This window comes from Pelobates fuscus, chromosome 1, assembly GCF_036172605.1.
Source record: "Pelobates fuscus isolate aPelFus1 chromosome 1, aPelFus1.pri, whole genome shotgun sequence".
Taxonomy (NCBI): Eukaryota; Metazoa; Chordata; class Amphibia; order Anura; family Pelobatidae; genus Pelobates; species Pelobates fuscus.
The window spans coordinates 348,832,669-348,856,742 of record NC_086317.1 but is presented as its reverse complement, the minus strand read 5'-3'; positions in this window follow the sequence as shown (position 1 = coordinate 348,856,742).

Here is a 24,074-nt window from a genome sequence, read left to right as displayed (position 1 = left end):
ATAATGCGGTGCAGGATGGAGGGAGTGGGACCAAATGAGGGAGGGAAGATGCGGGCAAAACAGAAACTATGTTCATAAATATGATATGAAAGTGTCATATTGGCAGTGAGCTTGGCACTGCACCTGTGGGAGACGTATTCGTGTCCACAAGTAGTTTTGGGGCGCCTCTCTGGGGGTGGTGACCAAGATACTATCACAGGGATTAGGTGAGGGCATCGTCGGGAGTAATTAAAATGAGTGGTATAATGTTCATCCGGCTTAGGGGTGAAACACGTACTCCCGATTTACACCCGGGGCTCGGGCTCCTGTGGGTCCCTTAAATCCTAAATATACATTAGTATTTCTATACTCTAGGGCTGTAAGAGCCCGGCTAGAGCATATATACAATCAAAATGTGTGACAATGGTAACATAACAAGAATATATTTGAACATCGTGAACACTAAGGTTCACTAATATGTGAAGTGATTCAGCGCAAAGGATATGAGCGATCGTCAGGATCGTCAGTCCTCAGGCCGCTTTATCTCTGGGTGTAGTGGGGGTTTCGGTTCCCAGCTGGATCTGCCTTCTATGCTTTCTTGGTGTTCTTTGCCATCTGGACCTTTGTGGCATCTGCTTGGGTGGACAGCCCGATAGACGAAGTCTTTTACTTCGGTGGGAGGTAGGTCCAAAGCCTGTTGGAAATCGGGTACGTCCGCCGGTGCAGTATTGGTGTGTGTCTTATCTTGGTGCATCACCATGAAGGCGAACGGAACATTTTTTATGTCTCTCCAGCAGGGCCTGGGTGATGAGCCTTAGTGCACGTCTAGCCTGTAAAGTAGTGGGCGAAAGGTCTTGATAGGACGGGCACCGGGTGACCAGCAAATGTCAGTTGTCTGTTTTGGCGTGCTTTGCTGAATTTTTCCTTTTTCAGAGGGAAATTATGAATACTGCATATAAGGTTTCAGGGTTTATCTGGTGGTACATTTCTAGGCCTTGCCACCTTATGCTCTGTGTCAAATTGGATAACAGTGTCAGGGGGGTCTGGTGAGGATGAGATTAAAAAGAGCATTCGAAACCTGTATTGGGTTCTCCGTGGAGCCGTCTGGTCGATCCGGAACAACTCTCACCCGCAGATTATTCCGCAGCACGCGATTTTCAACATCATCCAATCTCCTTTGCAGATACAATATAGAGTCTGAGTGCAGTCACTGTGTGGTATGGCATTCAGACCATTGCCGTTCAGTGGCCTCATTCTTCTCTTCAAAGGCCTGTACTCTGGCGCCTAGGTGTTGGACATCGGTGCTTACCATCTGTAGCTTATCACTAAAGCTGTCTTCCAGCCTCTGGAACATTGCTGCAAGGTTGTTCTTTGATAGCAGCTGGGTGAGCAGGGCCCTAATGTCCGTGTCCTCCTTGGAGCATTGCGATGCTAACGGGCTGGAGGGTTGTGTGCCTCGTGTGCTAACAGCGGGTGCCATTTTGTTCCATCGTTGCGGTTCAGGTTGGTCAGTGAAAATCTCCTCAGTGAGAATTTTGAGGACGGGTGATCTGTGGCAGGGGTATTTCCCGCAATGCTGCACTGTTTTGGTTGCCATTTTTGCGTATTAGTGCCGGGTTTCACCTATTTCTTCCTGTCATAGACGGAGCTCGGCACTCATGCGGCCATTCACCTCGGAGACTTGGCCACGCCAACTTAAAAGTGCAGTATTAACAATATATGTTTTAAAAGAGCAAGTGAAAGAACCAACAGCCATAAATGCAAAGTGCAAGAGTTTGATTAAAGAGACTACAAACACGTTATTAAGGCATTCATAACCTATTTCTCGAAAAATTTAATTTATGTAATTTTTCATGTGGACTCAATGTAGACTCAAATATGTAGGAGGAAGAAGGGCCTTGCACATCAGAATAGAAGAACATATAAGAAACATTATTAAAGGTTATGATAAACATAGCGTAACTTCCTATTTTAAAGAGTAATACAATCAATACCCTGAATTTATTTTTTTATAGGAATTAGGAAAGTTAGAAATTATTTTGAACTGTCACTTTTAAAAATAGCTCATAAAATAGTTTAGATATTAAAATATAGGTTATATTACATAATCATAATAGTGTTTTTAGGGCAACTGAATATATTATAACATTTATTATAATTGTTATTTTATATAAACATAGTGTGTTATATTTAATTATAATTCACCTATTGATAATAATTTTTGCACATTATTTTAATAATATTGCGTATTACCCCAATAGTCTTATTATTTTATGTTTAGGTTTTAACAAGTATAATATATGTTGATATTATATGACATTTACTAGAAAAGGAATATCATATATCTATATATAATGTAATAATCACAGACTGGATTTATTTTCATATTTATTAATTGTATTATACATCATTGATACTAAAATAAACATATGCATATTATCAATAATACAAGTTAGCTATGTGCAACATTTATACACATTATGTTTTAAAACTGCAAAGAAATGGCAACATATAATCATTTTAAATCATTAAGAATTGAGAAATTGGAGACTGAATTGCATCATCAACTGTGAAACGGAGGAGCCGCAAATGTAATGCTTGGACATAAAAAAAAAAAAAACATAAGCGGTGCAATGGAAGAAACTGTTGAAATCAAGGCTTGGGATGCAGCGCGCTCCCATGAGTAAGGAGAGACAATGCAGACATCCCAGCTGACTATATTTGCAATAGTTATGAAAAATCCCAGCTCATGTTGTTTACAATGATTATAAAGGGTTTAACAGGAGGAAATATTACTGTAATGAGGAAGCCTAAGGGAAATTAAATACATACCTGGCACATTTAATATTGGCATTGTGTATATTTCTATATACTATTGTTGTTTTTAATATTTTAAAAGTACCGTATTTATCGGCGTATAACACGCACTTTTTCTCCCTGAAAATAGGGAGAAAATCATGGGTGCGTGTTATACGCCGATATCCTACATTTACTTACCTGTCTTGAAGCGTGGGCCGGCTTCACAGCGCGCACCGCGGAACTGGAACTTAAATTTCAGGTTCCGGTTTCCAGGGGGACTGAAAGGAAGTGTGCACACTATTGTGTGCACACTTCCTTTCAGTCCCGCCGGTACTGGAACTTAAATTTCAGGTTCCGGTTTCCGGCGGGACTGAAAGGAAGTGTGCACACTATTGTGTGCACACTTCCTTTCAGTCCCGCCGGAAACCGGGACCTGAAATTTAAGTTCCAGTTCCGCGGTGCGCGCTGTGAAGCCGGCCCACGCTTCAAGACAGGTAAGTAAATATGGGACAGAGGGAAAGTGCACTAGGGGACACTATGGGAGGGGGGGGGGGACACACTATGGGGGGTGGAGAATACTATGGGGGGGGAGAATACTATGGGAGGGGGGAGAGAATATTATGGGGGGGAATACTATGGGAGGGGGAAGAGAATACTATGGGAGGGGGGAGAGAATACTATGGGAGGGGGGGAGATTACTATGGAAAGGGGGGGGAACACTATGGGATGAGGGGGGGGAATACTATGGGAGAGGTGGAAATTTCCTGGAATTTCCTTCTGGAAATGAGGTGCGTGTTATACGCCGGGGCGTGTTATACGCCGATAAATACGGTAATAATAAAGTATATATTGAGTCATCCAGTTTTATGCAACAACTAACAGACGGTATGGTCCTTTACCCATACAATGCTGTTTTACTGAAAGGGAGGGCTCACTTTTACGGAACCACACACCTTCTATACAGAGAACTCTGGAAAGTGTGAGATTTCCATTTTTATGTGAACACATCATTAAATAAGAACAAGAGAAGGAAATCTCTTTGCACAATAGAAGTGAATTCATTAAAATGAATTGTATTTTCAGCATTCCATTGTGTAAAGGTTTTTGTAGCAGTTATTATTATTATTATTATTATTATTGCCATTTATATAGCGCCAACAGATTCCGTAGCGCTTTACAATATTATGAGAGGAGGATTTAACTATAAATAGGACAATTACAAATAAACTTACAGGAACAATAGGTTGAAGAGGACCCTGCTCAAACGAGCTTACATTCTATAGGAGGTGGGGTGTAAAACACATTAGGACAGGAATTTACAATCAAATAATCAAATAAGGTGGGCTGCCCTTTAGGAGAGGGCAAGAGACAGGTATGTGAGGTAAGGGTTAGTCTTGGAGGCCATAAGCTTTCCTAAAGAGATGGGTTTTAAGGCACTTCTTAAAAGATGCAAGACTAGGGGAGAGTCTGATGGCGGTAGGCAGGCTATTCCATAGGAAGGGAGCCGCCCGTGAGAAGTCCTGCAAGCGCGAGTTGGCCGTACGAGTGCGGACAACGGACAGGAGGTGGTCACGGGCAGAACGGAGAGACCGAGAAGGGACATACCTATGGATCTGTGAGGAGATATAAGAGGGGCTAGAGTTGTTCAGTGCTTTATAGGTGTGAGTTAGTACCTTGAATTGACTCCTATAGCATACAGGAAGCCAATGTAAGGACTGGCAGAGGGGTGAGGTGTGAGAGAAACGACTAGAGAGGAAAATCAATCTAGCAGCAGCATTCATTACGGACTGTAAGGGTGCAGTACGGCTATTGGGAAGACCAATCAGGAGAGGGTTACAATAATCCATGCGGGAAATTACTAGAGCATGGACAAGCTCCTTGGTAGTATCTGGTGCAAGAAAGGGGCAGTTGTGGTATTGGCGTATTTTTGGGAAATTGCACACTGCAGTATGGCAGCAGCTCACTTATTTTTAATATTGTTAAAACACATATTTTTAAGACAATTCACTATGTAGCACTTTTTGCACAAATATTATTGTTAAGTAGTTAATAAAATAATTTAGCGGATGCGTAAAATTGCAGAATGTAGGTGTAGAGTCACCACAGAGATGTGTTTCTTACACAAATACAGTATCAGCATTGGTACAATACAGTCATGGAGGGACATGGTTTTCTTTTAACAAATACTAAGACTATGAGCATTAACAGACATCAGCTTAAAGGATGGCCACTTTAGTGATTTGAGAGGGAGATCCTGTGTCATTGAGGGAGATCTTGTATCCTAGTGTGAGATTAGTAAAGTGGTGAGATTACTCCTGTGCCTAGCTGGTCACAGCAAGTGCCACACGTACACCATCTTTGAATGGAAGAAAGCCTGTGCAATTGATCATGGTGAGTTGGTTAGGTTACTGTTGTGCCTAGGCAGGAATTGCCACTGCCACCTTACACCAACTTTTAGTGGGAGAGGTTGACAGACATGCAGACACTTAGTATAAGTTTTGACATTACAGTGCTTGTGTGGGAGTGGGGGATAGCCTCTGTACCAGTGTGACACTGGTTAGACATTACTGTTTCAAACCTGCTGGTGCAATTTGAGAGGGAGATAGAGATAGCATGGGTCATTGATCCTAGTGTGAGTCTCGTTAGGTTACTTTTGTGCCTAGCCACTGCAAGTGTCACTTACACAAACTTTTATTCAATGACTTTCAGTGTAGTAAATCCATTAATTTTAACTGTTTGTACAAAGATTTTTTTTTATTTGAGTGTGCTCAGGTGTGCTGTGTAAGTATGCCAACACTGTAGTACACTCTGTGTTGTGTAGTGATTATAAAAGTCAAACTCAATAACATAACAGTAGCAGTGAATCCACCAAGCAGCAACCAATTTTTAAGCCTCGGGCATCTATGGTTTAATAAAGTTGTGTCAGTTTACACAATACACACATTCATATCCATATTTATTTTAATAATAAAACAAACCTACTATCATTAATGCTATATCCTAGTACCAAGAAAAATATAAGGAAGGTATGGGAAGAGGATGTGTTCCAACTGCTAACTATGATGCAGTTGATACAATGTTCAAAGATTTTTAGTGTCTGCCTGTATCAGATGACCCCAGCTATCGGCACAGCTGGGATTATTCTGTTTTAAACAGGCTATTTATTATAGTACTGACAGTGCGTTCTTGAACTGTGTTGATCCCAATTATGTACAAAAGATAGAAATAAGAATAAAGATAAGAAAGAAATACAGAGGTGTGTTTGTGAGCAGTGTTGACGTTTGAATGCAGAGGCGCATTTGTTTGTAGTGATATACAGACACATGCACTGACACACACTGACATACATATAGATACACACAGACACACATACTGGCAAACATATAGCCACACACAGATACACACAGGCAGATATACAGACACAGACAGATGTGAAGGTCAAAATGTACACTTTAATAGCTACCCATCTGTTTCCCACCTTTCGGTTGTTGAAGGATGGCTTCCCTGCAGTTCAGTCTGCAGGCAGATGCTGTTGGCAGTTAGGGACTGGCTCTTGCGTCTTCACCTCCTCTTCTCCTGCCTTTTTCTCTGCTCTGTCCTCATGTATCTCTTTCGGTCTGTCCCCCCTCTTCTCCTGTTTTCCTGTGCAGCTTCAGTTTCCCTGGAAGAAAGTGAGAGCCTGTCATTTACTGCTATACTGCCAATAAGAAGGGGGCGAAGTTACACTCATACTGGGTCTCTGCTGACAAATGCTCTCAGGTGGTCCTAAGTGCTTGGGCCACCCAATCGGCCACCATTAGTGTGCGGGCTCCGGTGCAGTGCACTGTCTGTACTGGCAGTAGTTCTGCCACTGCCTCCGTTAGTAGTATTTAGCCTCAGGATAGTGGGACTAGCATGTCCATTGCATCAGATATAACACACAGAAAGCAATTATTTTTTCTATGCCTTTTTATGATGCAATCGGTGACTCAAAGTCTAAAGTAGCAGAAAAATATGTAGTTTCAGCAGCAGAGTCAGCTAGGCTCATGAAGAAGACTACCAGCTCCACAATAGCTTCTCCTGCCGCTTCCATTTACAATGCAGCTCCTTCTTGTCCAGCTTGTTCAAGAATGATATCTTATGTGAATTATTGTCAAAGAAAGATAATCAGTGGACTTTTTCAGTTCTCAATGTTACTCCCAAGATCTTCCACCCCAAAAAGAAGTAACTAAAGGAGAGATCAGCAGAGTCAAGTATGTATGTGCCATCAGAGACAACCTTAATTAAAGAAGTAGAGCAGAGTACTTAAGTAATGTCCACAACGTCTGGTCTTAATGTTGAAGATGGATCTGGTGATGATGCTTTTCTTTCCCATACCACTGCAGACATAGTTTATTTAAGTCTGTCGTAGTAGGAACTAAACCATGAGCCATAGGAAGAAGAAGAGAGTGTGGAGAGTTGAGGCAATCCGTTTTCCAGGTAATGTGAACTCTCCTCCTGCAATTTTACCACTTTGTCTAAGTCTATATATATCTGCTTTTGAATCATCTCATCATCTTCTATCATAGCCACAAGTAGCTCATCCATTTTTTATTGTTATTATTACCACCACTATCACCCTTTCCATGAGCATTAGTCATCCACATGATAGTGTAAAGGCTAGTGTTGCAAAAGCTTCCACTGCTACCAGTGAGAAAACACCTGCATATTCAGTAGCCTCAAGGAAAATGTATTGTTTCAAAGCCAATTTTGGAATCACTTTAATTGCCTCCAAACTGAGTAAGATGACAGTGAATGGTATGAAGCAAATTCTTCAAACAAACCACAAGTCTATATTAATGAAAGAAGAAGCAGTGGCACGTTCACTAGACTGTATATGATTCTACACAACCACCTGTGATAATTCTTTCACTACTACCACCATTAGGCAGAGCAGGAGAGATATTAAGCATAGTGGCAATAGTCAACAGGGACAGTCAGCCTCCTAATAATATTTATATGTATGAAATATTTTAACAGGAAGGATACATTGAGATTTCTCTCATTTTCAAGTATGTCCTGGGTCCACAAAACATTGCATCGTTACAATAGGGTACAATAAAATACGAAAAAAATAATTAATACACTACACGTATACAAAATTTAACATAGAACACGTAAGAAATATATAATCAACCATGACAGGTGCATTCTGTTTTGAGATATGTAAAGAGGGATCTCTGTAATGATTTTAGGCCTGGGGAAGATTTGAAAGTATACAGGAGGTCGTTCCATAATTGCGTTGCTCTGTAGGAAAATGAGGATCGAGACGCCTTCTTTTTGTATTGAGATAGACTAAATAAAGACCTGGTACTGGATCAGAGGTTATAGAAGGTGCTGTTGTTTATTTGTATGACATTCTAATTCATTCATCAGATCTTGAAAAACATCATCAACATGTTAGGATGTTGTTACACAGGTTACTCAAACACAGATTGTACTGTAAATTAGAAAAGTGTCTTTTGATCAGAATACAGTGCAGTTTTTAGGATATGTCATCTTAGAACAGGGGTTTAGTATAGATCCTACTAAATTGGAGGCTATAACGTCTTGGCCACTTCCCCAAGGACCCAAGGCCATTCAAATATTTATTGGGTTTTCCAAATATTATAAGAAATTTATTTAAAAAAAATATTGTCTAAAATAAGTCCCATAACGCAGATGACAAAGAAAGGTGCTAATCCTCAAGTTTGCAAACCAGAGGCTCTCAGTAACATTGTATTTGTTAAGTACATTGTATTTGTTCAACAGTGCTCAGTAACTTTAGGCAAGACCAACAAGTTGATATCGCTATCAAGATTTTCAATTCAATTAATTGAACACAAATTCATAATTTTAAATAAGCATGCCTTGTGGAAACATACATATTATAGATCTGTTACCATATCATAGAAAGTAACTGCTTTCATTCATTGTACATCCTATTATAATGTTATATTGTGGCTATGCAGATATGTTCCTAGTATGTGTGAAGGTTGATGATGACTATGTGGCATAAATGAACATGTTGTCAATTATCGACAACTAGGAATATCTACGTGTGGGCAGATAGTTACTGCAGACACTCATAAGCCTGCCTCTGTCTCCGCCTATTACCTGGTGTTACAAATTTGCAGGATACATTGCTTCATAAGCTGGCACTGAAACAAGCTTTGGTTTACATTATATAGGAAAATAATAATTATTACATCAAAGAGTTTCTGTAGAAATCACAATAAGATCCGAAGAAGCCATATTAGCCAGTACCTTACATGCAATATTAGTGCCTATACAATCATTTAGATTTTTGGTATTTATTACAAAACAAAGAACACACAATCTAAAGAAACATAATTACGTGATCTGTCTAAATATTATTAAATTGAGGTAATACACAGGTATGGAAAAATCATGCCCCCAACTCATTAAGTGCTTTATTACAGTGAGAGGTAATACAGAAAAGGGGGCCCATAAGGGATGTAGACCTACATCCCACCGATACCCCTCCTCTATTATGTTACTTTTCCCATTATCCCCATGCTCGGGTAAATTTACTCAATGTACCTGCAATTTTCTGTGCCATTTCCTAGAATTTTTGGTACGATTTATTTTATCTTTAACTAACGTGATTGTCAGGGTACCTGAAGTCTCTACCTCCGAGAGAGGTAGAGACTTAGACGTACATCCGTCCGGACGGGCTGTTTCCTCTGTTCCTCGCGGTCCATCCGGTCACGTAAACGCCGGCCGCGAGGGACTCACTTCCTTTTCTAGCATGACGTCCGGAAACCGACGTCATGACGCCAACCCGGAACGACCTGTCACTCAATCCTTCAGAGACTAATCAGGACTCGTCGGAGGCGTGTCTACCCTTCCGAGCCAGGGTATTTAAACTTGCTTCTCCCATTTGCTCATTGCCCTGTCGTGGTTCTAGTCTCCCTAGTCACACAGTGCTCTTGTATTTCTGTTATCCCTTTGGTTCTGACCCGGCTTGTTTGACTTACTCTGTTTATCTCTGTTACCCTTGACCCGGCTTGTTCCTCGCTTACCTGTCTTCTCGTTCCCTCGACCTCGGCTTGTCTTTGACTATTCTCTATATTCTCCGTACGTTAGTCTGGCCATTCTAAGGTCCGGTATACGTATCCTGTACCTGTTTGTACTCTGCGTGTTGGATCCCTGTCCCGATCCTGACATTACGACAGGGCCAATGGATCCTGCAAGTACAAACAGTCAGCTTGGTCCTTCTGATCCTAGGTTCGAAGCCATGGAGCACAGAATGGATCAGATGGCGCTAGCACTACAGGCGTTATTGTCTCGTGCTAATAACCCGCCAGAGGAGACGCGTACTACTTCTATTTCTCCTGTGAGCTCAGGTCTAGAGGTAGCCACTGTAGGTGCCTCTTCCCGTATTACACCACCAGTACGTTATGGTGGCTTACCTGAGAAGTGTCGTGGTTTCCTTAACCAGATCAGTATCCACTTTGAATTACAACCTCGCTCCTATCCTACAGATAGGGCGAAGGTTGGATTTATTATCACCTTACTCATTGAGAAAGCTCTGAGATGGGCCAACCCATTATGGGAGAATGATAACCCTTTGGTATATAATTATAATGCCTTTGTAGCTGCCTTTAGAAGAACTTTTGACCCTCCTGGTAGAAAGGTCAATGCAGCTAGTTTACTGTTGCGCCTGAGACAAGAGAACCGAACTCTTGTGGATTATGCACTAGAGTTCAGGTCTTTGGCAGCAGAAGTTAAGTGGAACGAGCAGGCATATATAGATGTATTTTTGAATGGGCTATCAGATGTAATCCTCGACGAGGTTGCTACTAGAGAGCTTCCTGAAAATTTGGAGGATTTAATTTCATTCATTTCTCGTATTGATGAGCGTTTAAGAGAGAGACAGAACACTCGAGAGAGGAACCTTAGACCTTCATTTAAATTAGCTTCCGCATTTCAAAGTCCTGATTCCACTACCTCACTATGTCCTGAACCTATGCAGATAGGCAATACTCGCCTCTCAGAGGAGGAGAGGCAGTACAGGAGAAGGGAGGGATTATGCATGTATTGTGGAGTCAGAGGTCACCTACGCCTGAATTGTCCTAATCGTTCGGGAAACGCTCGCACCTAAGTTTCTCTAGAGGACAGGCCTTGGGTGTTTCTATTTTGTCCTCTATGCATAATTATAAAGATCACAGGCTTCTGCTACCAGTTTCTTTAACTTGGGAAAGGGGAGTACTAAGGACCATGGCTTTGATAAATTCCGGTGCTGCTGAGAATTTTATCGATCAAGCCTTTGCTACTAAACACACTATCCCATCCCAGTTAAGGGATACACCCTTGGCCGTTGAGGCCATAGATGGTAGACCTTTACTTGAGCCTGTTATCTCTCGTGAGACCATCCCAGTTAGCTTAACTGTTGGTATCTTACACGAGGAAAACTTATCGCTTATGCTTATTTCATCCCCTTCTGTTCCCATAGTCCTGGGTTACCCATGGTTAAAAAGACATAACCCTATTATTGATTGGGAGTTAGGGGAGATACTCTCATGGGGCCAGGGTTGCCAGGAGAATTGTTTACGGAGGGTTTCCCCATTGGGTGTAATTAACACACCAGGTAGTTCTACCCAGTCTACAGAGATACAGATACCGCCCCTGTACCTAGACTTAAAAGCAGTATTCGACAAAAAGAATGCTGACACTCTACCCCCACACAGGACCTTTGATTGTAAAATTAACTTACTACCTGGTACCATGCCTCCGAGGGGCAATGTATACCCCCTATCCACTAAGGAGAATTCAGTTCTAGAGGAGTATATTCGGGAGAATCTAGACAAGGGATTCATTAGGAGATCTTCTTCTCCTGCCGGGGCTGTTTTTTTTTTTGTTAAAAAGAAGGATGGTTCACTAAGACCTTGCATTGATTACCGAGGTTTGAATAAGATAACCATCAGAAATGCCTATCCGATTCCCTTGATTACCGAGCTGTTTGATCGTCTGAAAGGCTCTAAAATTTTCACCAAGTTGGACCTCAGAGGGGCATATAACTTGGTGAGAATCCAGCAAGGACACGAGTGGATGACAGCGTTCAATACCCGTTATGGGCATTATGAATACACGGTCATGCCTTTTGGTCTTTGTAACGCACCTGCAGTATTTCAGGATTTGATTAATGAGGTTCTTAGGGAATTTCAACATGATTGTGTTATTGTATACCTGGATGACATACTGATACACTCTAGAGAGGTTGAGACCCACCACAGACAGGTCAGAAAGGTATTACACAAACTCCTGCAACATGGCTTATACTGTAAATTGGAGAAATGTAGCTTTGACCAGTCTCAGATAGACTTTCTTGGATACGTGATTTCTGGGGAAGGCTTTAGGATGGACCCTGACAAACTCCAGTCCATTTTAGAGTGGCCTTTGCCTAAGGGACTCAAGGCTATTCAGAGGTTTATTGGTTTCTCCAATTATTATAGGCGCTTCATTAAGGGATACTCTTCTATTATTGCACCTATTACCAATATGACCAGACAGGGGGTTGACACTAAGACTTGGTCTAATGAAGCTCTCGCTGCTTTCAAGACTCTCAAGGATCTTTTTGCTTCTGCTCCAATTCTAGTCCATCCTGATACGACTCTGCCGTTCCTACTCGAGGTCGATGCCTCTGAGACAGGCGTAGGGGCTGTTCTGTCGCAAAGGTTAGGGGTGGATAAACCACTACACCCTTGTGGTTTTTTTTCTAAGAAACTGTCTGGTCCTGAAAGTAGATATGACATTGGCGACAGGGAACTCTTAGCGGTCATTATGGCCTTAAAGGAGTGGAGACATTTATTGGAGGGGACCTTACATCCTGTTACTATTTTAACGGATCACAAGAACTTGTCTTATATTGGGGAAGCTAAGCGACTGTCCGCCAGACAAGCTCGTTGGTCCTTATTCCTGACCCACTTCAATTATGTGCTTACTTATAGACCTGGTTCTAAGAACTCCAAAGCCGATGCTTTGTCTCGCCAATATGAACCTTCTACTATATCTGAACCGGTTCTTTCCTCTATAGTTCCGAAATGCAATATTATCGCCAACACGAATCTCAGGATTCACTCTCCGTTACTTGCCGAGATCATTAAACTGCAACATCTAGCTCCTAAACAGACTCCTGAAGGTCGACGTTTCATTCCTCCTGTTCTACAACTGGAACTGTTGCAATGTTTCCACAACAGCAAGGTGGCTGGACATCCTGGTATTCGCAAGACATGTGCTTTGATCTCTAAGGACTTCTGGTGGCCTGATTTACGGAAGGATATTAAAGATTTCATCGGTGCATGTGAGGTTTGTACTAAGACCAAGCAACCTCATACCCTTCCCTGTGGATTTCTGCACCCCTTAGAGGTTCCAGAGAAGCCATGGTCCTGTTTGGCTATGGACTTTATTGTCGATTTACCTATCTCTAAAAAACAGACTGTTATCCTCACCGTGGTTGACAGATTCACCAAGATGGCTCACTTCGTTCCTCTGCCTAAACTCCCGTCTTCTCCCGAATTGGCGGAGATATTCGCAAGGGAGATTTTTCGATTACATGGGATACCCTCCCAAATTGTATCTGACAGAGGTTCCCAATTTGTTTCCCGTTTTTGGAGGTCCTTCTGCTCTCAACTGGGTATCAAATTTAATTTCTCTTCTGGCTATCATCCTCAGTCTAACGGAGCTGCTGAACGCACCAACCAAAAGATTGAACAATATTTACGTTGTTTTGTTTCCGAACACCAGGACGATTGGGTTGGTTTGATTCCTTGGGCGGAGTTTGCACACAACAATCTCGTTTGTGATTCTACTCGTTCAAGCCCCTTCTTCATGAATTATGGCTTTCATCCATCTATTCTCCCTTCGGCTTCTTCTTCCCAGGGGGTGCCGTCGGTTGATGTTCATGTTGCCAATTTGAGGAAGTTGTGGGATCAGACTCGACAGATTCTTCTGCACAATTCTATGCTGGTTAAGAAACACGCTGATAAACGTAGAAGGGCGGCTCTGGTGTTTGTTCCAGGTGATAGAGTATGGTTGAGTACAAGAAACATCCGTTTAAAAGTGCCTTCCATGAAGTTCGCTCCTCGTTATATTGGACCTTACAGGGTGCTAACTCGCATTAACCCAGTTGCGTATCGTCTAGCTCTTCCAACTGCCTTACGCATCCCTAACTCATTTCATGTTTCATTGTTGAAACCACTAGTCTGTATCAGATTTTCCTCCACATCATCCTCTCCTCGCTCTGTTCAGGTGGAGGGTCAGGAGGAGTATGAGGTTAACTCTATTATCGATTCTCGAATCTCCCGGGGGAGAGTACAATATCTGGTCGATTGGAAGGGATATGGTCCTGAGGAGAGGAGTTGGGTACCTCAGGAGGATGTTTATGCTCCTCGTCTCCGCAGGGCGTTTCACTCCCGCTTCCCATCTCGCCCCGGTTCCTTCCACCCGGTGGGCGTATCTGAGAGGGGGGGTACTGTCAGGGTACCTGAAGTCTCTACCTCCGAGAGAGGTAGAGACTTAGACGTCCATCCGTCCGGACGGGCTGTTTCCTCTGTTCCTCGCGGTCCATCCGGTCACGTAAACGCCGGCCGCGAGGGACTCACTTCCTTTTCTAGCATGACGTCCGGAAACCGACGTCATGACGCCAACCCGGAACGACCTGTCACTCAATCCTTCAGAGACTAATCAGGACTCGTCGGAGGCGTGTCTACCCTTCCGAGCCAGGGTATTTAAACTTGCTTCTCCCATTTGCTCATTGCCCTGTCGTGGGTCTAGTCTCCCTAGTCACACAGTGCTCTTGTATTTCTGTTATCCCTTTGGTTCTGACCCGGCTTGTTTGACTTACTCTGTTTATCTCTGTTACCCTTGACCCGGCTTGTTCCTCGCTAACCTGTCTTCTCGTTCCCTCGACCTCGGCTTGTCTTTGACTATTCTCTATATTCTCCGTACGTTAGTCCGGCCATTCTAAGGTCCGGTATACGTATCCTGTACCTGTTTGTACTCTGCGTGTTGGATCCCTGTCCCGATCCTGACAGTGATATCATGTCTGTTCGGGGATTTCCAGAGTCTCGCTATGCATGTCTTTGCTGCCAGTTGAACGTGCACAACTAACAAAGCAGCATGCTTTGGGAAAGCATTGGGAATCATATGTAGCAAAGAAATCTAAGAAACCAACAACATAACATATGATCCCCAGTATAGCGTTGTGGAGGTGTCATGTAAACAGTATGTGCTGTAAGACCAGAGAGAGGTTCAGGAACAGGAACCGGAGGAGCAACAGCACTGTCCTGTGCATTAGGCTGAAAGTGAGTAGTATGCACTAAGATGGTCTGCAAGGCCTGGGCGAATTGATCCATGCAATGATCAATTCCGTCCATCCTTGCATCACATATGGGCAATTGCTGTGATACATCTGTAGGTTACATAATATTAAAAGGCCCTGTTGTAATGTCAGGAATCCGGGAACCTAAACACACAGACAGAATCACTAATAGGAATATTTGTAATACCAGTCCTTAGAATGGCCGGGTTGATACAAAAAAACAGAGTCAATATTACACACCGAGGTCAAAGGATTACAAAGGTAAGGAATAACAATGAAACAAGCCGAGGTCAAAGGCTTAGAGCAGGATAAACGGAATACAAGAGCCAGTCAAGATATTAAACAATACACTGTAGGAAAGCGCTATTGGGCTACCAAGAAACCACACCAGGGCAATGAGAAATGGGAGAGGGGGGAATATATCTGCAAAAGCTATCTGTGATTGGATGAGTTATGTTTGGAGTTTACCACTATTTCTGGGGGTACATGGCCCTCCTACACTGAGCCCTGACATCATTGGTATGCACTGAATCCTGTGGGTTATGCCTGATGACGGAGGAGACCACAGTTCTCGGATCTGAGTAATCGGGTAAGCAGGCTGAAGGCCTGACAGTAATAAAGTGCAACTAGATATCTCATAGTGTGATATTTTTCTTTAAAACATGAAAACAATAATCAACTTGACCCCAAAAGAAATGTACTCACAAAATATGTGTATCTAAACAGACACTAATTTTTATATGCTCTTTGAAGTGTAGCCAGCAGGCACTCAATACACTTTCTTCCATGGTAATTCTAGCTATGTGTACTGCTCTAAACTGCTAGTAGGCATAAACTGTGCTCGCTATTCAGATAGCAATCACCAGTGTTGACCTTGGAAACTAAAAGAGGAGCTAGAAGGAGCTAAGTTGTTCATCTTAAAGGGACACTCCAGCCCCCAGGTTGTTTACATCTCCAACAGTTGTCAACTGTAGTAGGGAAAAAGATATGCAGTTAAGTGGGTGAATAGTGCCATCGAGATAACCTCCTATAGTTACTTTCTTGCATAGCGGTGCATACCGTTGACTTGTGTATTTGTTGGAACACTTTTCCCCATTCCCTAGACGTTAAGTTAATATTAAGCTCCTGGATCCTATAAGGTGTGAAGTTAGGTAATGGTACTTTATAGTCTTCTTGCAACATTTTGTATAAGATAGATAGGTGTTTGCATTTAAGGATACAGGACGTATAGTAAGTTTCAAAGGACGTTTAGTAAGTTTCAAAGGTAGAAAGTGCGCAAGACCCTGTCAGGAGTTTTTCAGTTGTGTTGATATATTTGTATGTCTGTAGGGCCACTGCTTTCATTAGAGTGTGGAGGTGCATGACCGAGGCCCCGTCGAGGACTGAGGTTAGTCTGAGATAGTCTCAGGGACCTATATAAAGTCATATGAGTGAGTGTGCAACCCAGGTGGGAACTATGGGTTTCCAGTCAGTGGATATAAGGGGGAGCAGTATGGGTCTATGGAAGGTAATTTTTTGATAGAGTTCCATATGTGAAAGGTTGGTGAAACGTTATGGTGCAGGGATTGGTGTGGTTGAAGTAATGCGATCCCCGTCTTATGCCATGGAATCATGTTTAGTGGGATCTGAAAGAATGAGCTTCCAGAAGCACCCTTTGTGTCTGAGGTTTCGGATTGGTCCATTCATATATTCAGCATAATAGCTCTGTGTTATAAGCTTATATTTGGCATGCCGAGCCCTCCCAGCATTTTGGGTCATGCCAGTATGTCATGGGAGTGTCTTGGGTGTTTTTTTGCCAACACAAATTTGGTGAATACTTGTTTGTTTTTGGTGAAGAATGATTTAGGGATATGAATAGGGAAGGTCTGTAGAAGTTATAGAATTTTTAGTAGAGTATTAATTTTAAGGATGTGTATTTGACATAACCAGCTGAATTGAGGTTTATGCCATGCGATTAGGTCTTTATCTATTGTGTAGAGAAGAGGTTTTGACAATTTAGGTTATAGGTCTTGTTAAGATCTTGTTAAGATAAGGTGTACTCCTAAGTATGTTATGTTCCTTTCAGCCCATGCAAAGGGTAATAAATTATTTAATGAGGTTTAATGAGGTTTAATGAGGTTTAGGAATGACTGTCTATCTTAAGGGGCAAGATCTCACTTTTGGAAAAATTAACTTGAAAGAATAAACTTTATTATACTGGGAGATTTCCTTCATGAGAGGGGCTAGCGACTTTGTAAGGGAGGTTAGTATAAAGAGAAGGTCATCGGGGAAGGCCTACATCTTGAATTCCTGTTGTTTTTATTGAATGTCCCCCCTGTTTCATGCTCCGGATCATCACTGGGTCTGAAAGTTGGCCATTGATTTTTAATCTGGCAGTGGAGTTTGAATAAATGGCGTTGAGCCACTTTATTCAGTCAGTACCAAATCCCATGGTCTTTGTGGTTTTCCTCAGTAGCGACCCTATTAGTAGTCTACCCTATTGAATGCCTTTTTGGAAACAACAGAAAGCAGAATGGTTTGGTGGGTATGTTTTTGACATTTGTATGAGGTCGAGTAGCTTAGTTATGTTGTGTTTGGCTTCACGCTCTGGGACAAAACCTGATTGGTCCGAGTGGACCATGTTTTGGAGGAGAGGGCGTATTTGGGTTGCCAATATTTTAGTAAATAGTTTTAGATCTATGGACGCAAAAAGGATGGTGCAGCTCTGGGATGTCCCTAAAAAGTATATAGTAGAAACAAAAAAGGAGAGCTAATAGTGAAGTATGCAGCAGCTCCAGACTATAGCAGAAAAAAAAATAGGTACACTCACTCTTTTTTGGAGCTAGGATACAGCTCCAGCAGAATAAAAACAAAAACATTTTCTACAGTTTTAGATTTATGTTAATCAGGAATATTGGGCGGTAACTGCCGCAATTAGTGGGGTCTTTCCCTAGTTTGGGCAGCAATGTTATGTATGCCTCTGTAGCAGAGGACTGAAGTGGGTCTCAGAAAGTGAGTTAAAGGTGTTTAGAAAAGGGTCAGCCAATATAGTAGCAAATATCTTCTAGTACTTGGCGTTAAAGCCACCTGGATCCGGACTTTCATTCAGGGGTAATGCATGTAGTGCTTTATCAAATTCTTATTTTGTCAGCGGTTGTGACGGTCCACCTGCCCCCCGACCGGGTACCTCCGTCATTTGCTGCTTCCTAGTACTTGTGAGTACCATAAGCACTGAACTGGAACACCAAAACCACCATAAACTCCATGAACTGCCGCAGCGTTGTTGGGGTCTCGCCGTCCTCCACCCACACTGGACCCAAGACCAAGATCCAGCTTCCAGTAGGTAGACCTCTCCTATTCCAGAGAGTGTAGCAGGAACAGCTCTTAGAAGAGCTAGTGAATATACTCAGGGGAGTATTGTGATATATCAATCCCCAGAGTGTAGTTCTCCAATCCCCCAAACCTTCATGAAGGTGCAAGATGATCTGAGAGTTAAATGGTACAGGTTGGATTTTTATACAACTTTTCAGGCCAGAGAGGTTCACCCACTGGAACCTGGGGCCTTGTCGCAGGTCCAGGGTTGGTAGGAGACGGCGAGTTCCCAGCCAAGCTGTAACACTGGACGTGGGGACTGTTGTGCTGATGGTGGCTGGTGGAGTGCTTGGAGTCCTCATGAGCACTAAGAGCATCCGTCGGCAGAGGTACCAAACCGGGGTACAGGAAGCTCCATTACATTAACGGAGGTGCCCAGACGGGGTGCAAGGTGGTCCATTACAGCGGTCAAGGGTTTGTAGGACAATGGCTGGAATCTTAGTCTTTACCCTATGGGTAAGGAGGTATATCTCTGTTTTAGACAGTCAAGTTGTACAGTTTGGAGTAAAATTGGCGAAACACCTCCATGATATCTGGAAGCGTGTGGGACAATCCTTAATGTGGGTGTTTGATCTTGGCTATGAATGTGTTTTGTCTGCACAGTTTCAGTGCGTTTGCCAGTAAATGCCCACTTTTTCCTCCCATGTAATATTATGATTGTTTTGTGCAGAGTAGTTTGCTTTTAATTTGAGACTTTAAAAGTTGCTTTAATTCCAAGTGATTAGAAATAGTAATCCGCTTGTTAGTGTGTCATTTACAGTGCCCAAATCTCTTCTGTAGGAATTTGTAATTTAGCATCCCACATCTTTATCTGCTTAAAGGCAAGGGCTATGATTAAGCATCTGATTACACATTTGTGTGCTTCCCATGTGATATGTGCAGATGTATCTGGCCTAGTGTTACCTTGAAAGTAGTGTTAAATCGAGGTTAATATTTGAGAAATTATGTCTTGATTATTAAGCAGTAAATCATTCAGTTTCTACTGAAAATACTTTAATGGCAGGGAATGGATCTGGATGGCAAGAGACAAGGGCCCATGGTCTGACCAGATTATTGGGCCATAGGAGCATGAGCTGACCAAATTAAAAAATCTGTGGGGGGGGGGGGGGGAGTATCTAATCTTGAGTATGAATGTGTTACTGGAGAATAGCAGGAGTAATCTCTCATATTTGGGTGCATGATTTGCCAGCAATCATAAAATTTGTGATTGGTCCAGGACTTGTGTAAATTGTTTGCATATTGAGGTCAGGTGTGTTGATGTTTTGGAGGTCATGTCTAAAACTGAGTCTAGTGAAACACTGTAGTGACCCCCCATGATTAACATTCTCTCTGTGAAAAGCTCCACAAAACGCAGATAATTTTAAGTGTCCTGCATTGCTTCTTATTTGGTAGATAAATGTTTAAGACCATATTGTGGCCTATTTTACCATTACCATTAGGAACCTCCCTGATTTATCAGTTTTGTGGTCTACCAATGTAAATGGCATCTATGCAGATAACAATATGGCAACCCCGCAAGCCTTCACCTCTGAGAAGTGGCTGAAATAGCCAATCGGGTATGTGATTATGGAAATTTGGAGAAGCATCTTTTCTAAAGTAGGTTTCTTGATCAAAGGCTATGTCAGCCTTTAGGTTGTGAAATTCTTTCAAAGCTATGGAGTGTTTTTCTCTAGAATATAATAATCGAACATTCAAGGTTACTACTCGCAGGGTGGTCATTCTATAGAAATTATATGAGTTTCCTCTCCCCTCCACCGGCAAAGCACAGAAAAGGAAATAAACAAATAAACCAACAAAAATACAAATTTGTTCAATCAAATTACACAAAAATAAAACTGAAGTGTGATGAAATGTATCCCTGACTCCAAAGTGTTTAGGGAAATATCTACAGGTGGCTGTCTAGGGTCCAAACTGTCTAGTGGACCGAGAACCTTACTAGCACTTCAGGATAGGTTTAAAACCTATAAGAAGGTAGGGGTGATTTAGACTAGTTGAGGCAGGAGGTCTAATTGTGGTGCTCAGGGTGTCCTCTACGTGTTGTGTCCGTCTCTTCTTTGCTTCCTATTGCCACCTCTGGCGTTGTGGGAGCTGATACTATTCAGGTAGTATAACTGGACCATACCAGTCGCTGACTTGGCATACTGGTAATTGTATAACCTCAGTATGCCAATATGGAACCTCATATACTGGGAGGATTCCATCAATATTTATTTGAAGAACATTACTTGCCTGGCTTACCATTAAATAAACTTTTTGCAACATCTACAGGAACCACAGGTGCTGCCTTTCTAATGATAAATATAAAGCCACCCATGAGAATCAGATTCAAGCCTATGAAAGGCTTCCCTGTTAAAATGTGGCCTCCTGTTTGCCGGATACCTTTGCGTTAGGTCAACTTTTGATTAAAAAAAACAAAATCTAATACTGGACTCTGACATTGCTTACTCAGATACAACTTACTGGATAAAACCCTATTATGCGTGTATCATTATTATTATTATTATTATTTAGTGTATTTGCGTGATATATATTCACAAATGGCTCTCGGACATTGTAGTAAAATAGGACTTCTCTTTACTTCAGCAGACACTCATATGGATATATTACAAGAGACATTAACACAACAGAACAAGTGCATAACTTCACTATGCTGCCATCTACTGGAAGGTGGACTACATAACAACCCAATACATAACACTCCTCCCCCCTAGACCTCAAAGTCTTTGAGATAACTGGGAGGGTGAATATTTCTTCTTGGGCACCCCAAAACCATGTTTGGAGCTGCTTCACCTGGACCTTCAGTTGTGCTCATCTATTCTTCCTGTGCTCTGTCAGATGGACTGCGCAGAACTGGTTCTGCAACAACAACTCCTGGAGAACAGACACCTGTATCATCCAATGGTTCAGCATCATCTGGTATGACAGAAAACCCGGTATGACTGGGACCAGTAGCAGGCACAATCTCATCACTCCGTTCCCGGATTTGATCAACATGCCTTCGTAATATTCTTGTCAGGATCGGGACAGGGATCCAACACGCAGCGTACAAACAGTAGCCAGATACGTATACCGGACCTTAGAATGGCCGGACTAACGTAAGTAGTACTGAGAGAATAGTCAAAGACAAGCCGAGGTCGAGGGTAACAGAAGGCAGGAGAGCGAGAGACAAGCCGAATCAAGGATACAGAGGTAAGCAGAGTAGAATAAGCAAGCCGGGTCAAAACCAAAGGGAATAAGCAGAACACAAGCACTGAGTGACTAGAACAAGCTAGAACCACGACAGGGCAATGAGCTGACGAGAGAAGCTCCGTTAAATACCCTGTTCCGAAAAGTAACCACGCCTCTGAGGCGTCCTGATTGGTCCTGCAGCATTTGACTGACAGGTCGTTCCGGTAGTCTCCTGACGACTTCCGGACGTGAAGCTGTAAAAAGCAGTCACTCCCTCGCGGCCGGCTTTGCACGACCGGATAGACCGCGAGGAAGGAAGCCATCAGACCGTCCGGATGAAGGAACTGCTAAGTCTCTACCTCTTTCGGACAGGTACCCTGACAATTCTACCATCAGGAATTTGTACTTTGTATGGTACCCATTTAGGCCCAGGAACATAGTCCCTGACATAGGCAGTAGAGTTGAGTGAACCCGGACTGTAAAGTTCGGGTTCGTACCGAACGGTAAGTTTCTTTGGACCTTGGACCTGAACACGGACATATCACTGTATGTTCGGGTTGGAGTTCGGTGTTCGGCGATTTCTTGGCACATTTTGAAAGGCTGCAGGGCAGCCAATCAACAAGTGTTTGACTTGTGTGTCCATAGAAGTCATCACAGCCATACCTACTAATGGCTTGGCTGTGATTGGCCAGTGCAGCATGTGACCCACCCTCTATATATAAGCTGGAGTCGCATAGCGCCGCACGCACATGAGGTCTTATTAGTGTAGGGAGAGGATGCTGCCGCTGTGAGGGACAGCTTAGGAAAGAATTCTGCAAACTAGTACATTAGTGGGGTGCACTTCATATATGAGAGTCAAATAGAAGTGTCAAATACTGCTGTCACATTGCAGTTTAAAAATAAAAAAAATTTGAGTGCTAAAAGTTCATTATTGGGGTGCTCTTCATATCTGAGAGTCAAATAGAAGCGTCATAGAGTGCGCTTACATCGCAGTTGTAAAAATTCTAATTGTTTTGCTGCTAAACTGTTAGATAGCAAATTTTGGGCGTGCTCTTCATATCTGAGAGTCAAATAGAAGCGTCAAATAGTGCGCTTACAGTGCAGTTGTAAACATTCTAATTGTTTTGCTGCTAAACTGCTAAATGGTACACTAGTGGGGTGCACTTCATATCAGAGAGTCAAATAGAAGCATCAAATAGTGCGCTTACAGCGCAGTTTGAAACATTCTTATTTTCCGGGTGCTAATCTGCTAAATAGTACATTTTGGGCGTGCTCGTCATATCTGAAAGTCAAATAGAAGCATCAAATAGTGAGCTTACAGCGCAGTAGTAAAAATTCTTATTTTCTGGGTGCTAATCTGCTTAATAGTAAATTTGGCGCGTACTCTTCATACCTGAGATTCAAATCAAAGCGTCAAATAGTGCAGTTACAGCGCAGTTGTAAAAATTCTAATTATTTTACTGCTAAACTGTTAAATAGTACATATTGGGCGTGCTCTTCAAATATGAGAGTCGAATAGAAGCGTCAAATAGTGAGCTTACAGCGCAATAGTAAAAATTCTAATTGTTTTGCAGCTAAACTGCTAAATAGTACATATTGGGCATGCTCTTCATATCTGAGAGTCAAATGGAACCATCAAATAGTGCTGTGGCATAGCATTTTTAAACATTCAAATTTTTTGGCTGCTAAATAGTACATTTGCGGCCTGCGGTACACTTCATATCTGATAGTCAAATAGAACCGTCAAATACCAATATAACAATATTGTAATTCGGGGGCAATACCCTCACAAGTCAAACTGAGAGGTCAGTTTATAGGGAAAACTATTGCCTGGATACAATTCTAAAAAAATTTCCATATGTCCTTTGCAGACTTTACATGCTGGAAAAACACAGGTGCCAACTGCTGTGGCTTTCTGCAGTGTGCAGACCGGCAAGTAAGGCAGGGTTGAGGAGTGGGTGGAAGATGATGTGGAGGATGATGAGGTCCTAGACCCCACATGGAACCAAGGTCATGCGAATGACGTGTGCAGTATGGAGGAAGAGGCGCTGATCGTACAGAGGCACCAGCACAGCATAAGAGGGAGCAGGGTGCAAAAGCTGCAGCACACACGGGTCAGTCGCTCTGCAGAACAGAGTTGTCTTTTTTTATATGTCCCAATATTTTGGGGGCTACCCCAATAAAAAAATAATAAAAAAAAAATAAAAAAAAATATATATATATATATACAGTGTTGGCTACCTCCTCCACCGCTGCTTCAGCCTACACCACCACGTCACCGCCTCCTCAACCTATGGGTCACTTAGTATAAACTTTGTACACAATAGCAGAGGCGTGTGAAGGCCTTTTCTCCATGCATCAGGAGTTGAGCATTTCTCCATGCATCAGGATTGCAAGAAATGCACCGCAGGCCGCAAATGTTTCTTTTTTTATA